The sequence below is a fragment of the Protobothrops mucrosquamatus genome, unplaced genomic scaffold (assembly GCF_001527695.2).
Source record: "Protobothrops mucrosquamatus isolate PMUCROS unplaced genomic scaffold, P.Mucros_1.0 scaffold734, whole genome shotgun sequence".
Taxonomy (NCBI): domain Eukaryota; kingdom Metazoa; phylum Chordata; class Lepidosauria; order Squamata; family Viperidae; genus Protobothrops; species Protobothrops mucrosquamatus.
The window spans coordinates 150,078-156,131 of NW_015387008.1; positions in this window are offsets into that span (position 1 = coordinate 150,078).

Sequence of the window (6,054 nt, forward strand, 5' to 3'; positions counted from 1 at the left end):
TAGTTCTCGATCCACATACTGCTGGAGTCTAGCTTGTAAGATTTTAAGCATAACTTTACTAGCATGTGAAATGAGTGCAATGGTGCAATAGTTTGAAAAATAATTGGATGAAGCCATTAGCTGCTTTACAATATGCTCCTGAATATTAGAAAGATATCTGCCTTAAACAAAAAAAACAAACAAACCAAACTTTAATAAACTGCTGAAATTAGCAATATGATGAGGGCTGAAAGAGGTCATGTGGTAGAGGATGTCACACAGGCAGGCTGGACATTGCCATCCATGCTCCTCCCTATGCACCAGTGCAGAAGACCAATTAAGTTTAGCTACCTTCTCAGTTTTGCACTTCACATCAACAGTCATGATCAATATGAAACACTTTTCCTTCTTTGAAAACATGCTGGGTTTATAAATACTTTCTCAACCTAGAACAAAGGAGTGCTTTGGTTGGGCTTAAAAATAATTAAGGAAAGCCTTGCTAGACTGTATTCTATATATTTCTTTCTCTTGGTGGTCAATAAACAGGTTTGTAGGAAGCCATAAATAGGAAAGGAAGTCATCCTATCATTTGTATTCCCCAATATGTTTACTGAGAGTTATACTACTACTGGACTTAATGGGTACTAACTAAATATGAGAGGAATATAGAAAGAGCAGTTCAGTAGAGGAATAAATTACTCATACTGGGTGGTTGGTGCACAAAGAGCCCAAGATGAAGTGAATTACCTGGACCCTTTTCAGTCTGGGTTCAGTCTGGGGCATTAGTTGAACTTGCCAATGACCTTTGGAGAGCTCAGGATGGGGATGGGGCAACCATTCTGGTCCTCCTGGACCTCTCAATGGCTTTTGATATCATCAACCATGTTATGCTTCAGGACCAGCTTTGGAAGTTGGGAGTGGGAGGCACTGTATTATGAAAGATTTCTTCCTTCCTCTGCAGCCGATTCTAGTCAGGGTTAGTGGGGGAAGCAGATGCTAAACCCTCGGCTCCTGCAATACAGGGCACTCAGGGATAGAACCTTTCCCTTTCTTTTTAAATATTTATATGAGGGAGATTGCCTGTTTGTATGCAGTGCAGTATCATCAGTATGCTGATGATACACAGTTACATAACTGGTGATGCTGTGGTGGTGCTGGCCAATGGCCTGGATGCTGTAAGGCAGGGGTCCCCAACCCCCCAGTCCATGGACCAGGACCGGGCCGCGGCATGCCAGCAACCGGCCCGCACAAACAAGCAAAACCCCATCCGCGGGATGCAGGCAGCACGGAAAACCATGCCCCCTCCAGTCCATGGAAAAACCTCTCTCCACGTAACCGGTCCCTGGTGCCCAAACGGTTGGGGTCCTCTGTTGTAAGGGTCCAGATGGGATGGAACTGGCTATGGATCAATCCTGGAAAGCCAGAGAGGTTCTGGGTTTTTGCTTACTCCCCAACCCAGCCAAGATGATATTTCATCTCTGACTCTGCACTGTGTGGCGCTCCCTGGACTGAATTGGTGCACCGTTTGGGAATCCTTCTGGACTCCCTAAGACAGTGGTTCTCAACCTGTGGGTTGGGACCCCATTTGGGGTCGATCGACCATTTCATGGGGGTCGCCAAGCAAGGCTGTCTGCCATTTTTTTTGTCCGCCATTTTTTTTGTCCGCCATTTTTTTCCCCTTTTCCGGCGGGTGCCTTACCTCCCTTGGGCTGGGCCAGCTGGTGGTCGGCCTGCTCCGTCTCTGCCGCTTGCCAGCTACGCCTCAGCCGGCGCAGGGGGCGGAACCATGCATGCGCAGCGCTCCCGGGCAGGGAAAGTCCTTGACTTATGACCGGTTGGGTAGTCCTCGACTTACGACCGGTTTAGTCCTCGACTTACGACCGGTTTAGTCCTTGACTTACGACCGGTTGGGGTCGCGGCATTAAAAAGGTTGAGAACCACTGCCCTAAGAAGAAGGTGGCATCCATGGCTGGGGGATCTTTGCATAGATTTCTATAATGTGCCAATTGCACCCTTCCTGGACTGGGAGGCCTTGTTCATGGTCACTCATGCCTTGGTCATTTCATTTTTGACTTACTGCAATGTGTTCTACATAACTTGAGGCTGCTCTTAAAGACCATCTAGAAACCACAATCAGTCCAGAATGTGGCAGCATTCCCAGTGATGGATGCCCCTAGCTTTAGCCATCTAACACCTCTGTTACATAACTTCCCCTACTCTTCAAAGCTCTGGGATAGAGTGAGATGGATTTAACAATGAATTGTGTATGGAAACTTAACTTTGGTGCCAGGTTTTAAATGTTCATGGTTTTAATAGATATACTGTGTCATTCCTAAACACAGATAACTCCATTTGCTCTGCTCAATGACAATCACATTTTACTGTGCAGATTTTTCAGCCTATAGTTTTATTATTGTTTAGTAGTTTAAAAACTTGTAGAGCTCACTGTTTGGTACTCTGATTGCATTAAAATCCTGATGGAGAAAACTAGAGCATTGTAGATCTGGTTTTATGCATACAGTTCAGTTTCCAATTATTAAGTAATATTACATAAACATAATTATGTAATTACATGTATTACATGTATTAAAGAAACAGAATAGGCTACATTAAAGACATACAGTATAGTCCTGGTCTCACTTAAGTCTTAAACCATAGACTGACCATACCCCAAGATAATGGTAGTACAACAGGACTTTCCTTTCTCCACTCTCTTTCTCATTCTGTGTGAGTTCCTCAGATCTACTATGGATGATCCTTCAAAACTCTGGAGCAAAGCTGGAAGATGTGTAGAGGACACAAAGTCCATTCTGCTTAAAAAGGAAAATGAAATCTGATTGGCATAGAGACAGCTTTGAATCATTTACTGCAACTAGAAAAACCTGAACTACACTAAAACTAAAAAAGAAAAAGCGTATACCTGGTCCTGAGTCTCAGAAACTGCCCATTTTACATGATATTCTTTCAGATTGAACCCAGTTTACGAGTTCATAGATTAATTCACTACTTTCTCACAGCTAAACTATTCTTGGAAGGGAGGTATCATCACTTCAACTGTCTTATATGATTATACAGTGAATTTAGATAAAACTGTAATGTCACTGTCAGTCAAGATTTAACTCTTAGTAACTGATATCAACACACCCATGCAATTTTCATAATGGCTGCAGTATTTTTGCTTTCACTCTAACCCTAGAGGAGTGTTTGTCAAGTTTTTATAATCACGGATTCTTAAATAAATGTTATGAAAATGCAGGAATAGTCCAATTAAACTCCATCCCCTCCCATATTTTTGCCTTAAAGAGAACAATACCTTAGGGGTTTTTTCCCCAGCAAATAATATTAGGGATATTGTTGCATTTGTTTATGATTTCACATCTCCTTCTTTTTCAAAGACATTTAACTACATTTTGTACCCCCAAAATGGATTCAGAATTATCTCTCTAGCCCCTGAATTATTTTAGTAATAATAATATTTTTTGCCAATTACAAGTGATCACAATCTCATATAGCACAAATTATATGGATTAAAGTGTGAGTTTTCCTGAAATTTAATACTCACATTGCTGCCTATCCTTGTATGCTTCAATGAACCAATTTCAGCCACCAATATATTTTTACAAGTCCACTGACTGGCAGTGAGCTTGGGAAGGCTGTAATAAACCACTGTTAAAACACAGTTTCATTATCACTACAGAACAGGAAGATATCTATATCTATCTATCAATACAACAAGAAAGACCTGACTAACTGCTAAATATTTAAATCAAAATAAAGTCCTTTTGCTTTCGATATCTAAGAAGTTTAAGCTTACTCCATGGGTTTGAATAGTGCTGACCTCACTATAGAATAATAACTTTATTGTCACTGTGAATGTACTCTAATCGGCATACATTAAAATGAAATTTCATTGCATACAGCTATCAAAGGATCACCACCTCCAATATACACTACATAAATATGACAAAAATCAATCGATCAATCAATCAATAAATACAGAATTATGCATATACCCACATATATTATATGACAGAGAAACAACAGTCTAGTTCGGATTATGTATACATGTGCATGGCAAGAAAAACGAACTTGTGAGTTTACCAGATGGATGGCATAGGAAAAAAAGCTATTACAGAATCGGGTAGTCCTGCTAGAAATACTTCGAAACCTCCTCCCAGAGGGGAGCAACAGAAAAAGACTGTAAAGTGGGTGTGTGGGGTCTCTAACAATGCTTTGAGCTCTGAGCACATAGAGCTTATAAACAGTGTCCTGAATACCAGGAAGTGAGCTTCCTATAATCTTCTCAACTGTCCTTACCAATCTCTGGATGGGCCTTCTATCTGAGGCACTGCTGCCACCAAACCAGTCAGCGATGCAGTTTGTTAAAATATTCTCAATCGTGCCTCTGTAAAAAGTGGCCAGGACAGAAGAAGAGAGATGTGCTCTCCTCATCCAATGCAGGAAATGCAGATGCTGGTTTGTACACTTCACTAAGGATGAGATGTGGAGAGACCAATTCAAAATAAGGAAATTAAGGCATGTTAAAATACAGTTTCAATACATTGAAAATCAAGAAAGAACTATAACCACTTCCCTGTATTTATATTTTAGTCAATTTCTCTCCACTTAAGGTACAGCTCAGATTTCAGCTGACTCAACTTGATCTTCCAAGCATTGTGAGCATCCAACTCATCTGTTATTTTCTTGTTTTATGACCCCTTATTATTTTTTATCTGTGCAAGTCATCTAAGTGGCTCCAGGGGGGAGTGATTTGTATTATATGGGCTGGGACGGGAGAGTGGTGAAACAACAGTAAAATCAGAAGTGGCAGAAGAATTCTAACACATTCAGAAGATAGAAACTGTGCATAATTGTACATAATTATGATTGGCAAAGCCAAATGCCTTTTATTGCCTAGCAGATTCATTCATGAAAAAGACCTCTTGTCTCCATTGCAGGTTTATGATGAGATCCAACATCCTCAGACAGAAATAGATTTCCATGGAAAGATCTGCTCAAGAGATTGTTCCGTAGGGGAAAATCCAGTTGAGGGCTAGGCAGGCTTTGAAAAGCTTCAGAAGAAATGTTTCAGCTCTTGCGTCAACTGATTACTTCTCTGCTATTATTTTGAGCACCTTGCCCTTTATTGGACTTTCCCACAAGCCTGAAAAAAGACTGGTGCTACTATAAGGAAAATGCACTTTGTAAAAGAGTGGCATCTTTTTTGTAGACTCGTATTGAATCCTTAAAAATATTGGATGGCTCTAAGGAATTGCAGAACAGTGCTTTACTCAAGCAAGGTCTAAAGCACATCTTCCACACATTGGTGTTTCAGCTATATTCATCCTAACAACTGTTCCAGTTACTCCATTGTGCAGAAATCAGGCAATTGTTTTAAAATGAATTAAGATGTCCAGAAGGTAAAACAGTCTGTTTCAATTACCAGATCCTCATACTGAAGCCATCAATATTCAGCTGAGCTTGCAAGATCTTAGCCTGTATGAAGAAAGCTCTGTCATTTCGGCTGAATGAGAATAAGTCATTACCAAGTCATTATTAAAAGCCAACACGGGTTTGTCAAAAACAGATCATGCCAGACAAACCTTATTGCATTCTTTGACCAAGTGATAAAATTAGTGGACCAGAGGAATGCTGTGGATATAATTTACTTGGACTTCAGTAAGGCATTTGACAAAGTAGCTCACAACCTACTATTTGATAAGATAGAAAAATGCGGGTTAGACAGCATCACCACCAGATGGATCCGCAGCTGGCTGACCGGCCGTACTCAGTGTGTGGTCCTCAATGGAACCACATCTACATGGAGGGAAGTGTGTAGTGGGGTGCCCCAGGGCTTTGTTCTGGGCCCAGTGCTTTTCAACATCTTCATCAACGATTTGGACGAGGGGATAGATGGGGAACTCATCAAATTTGCGGATGACACCAAGCTGGCAGGAATAGCCAACACTCCAGAAGACAGGCTTAAGATACAGGAGGACCTGGACAGACTTGAACACTGGGCGCTATCTAACAAAATGAAATTCAATGGTGAAAAAAGTAAGGTTCTACATTTAG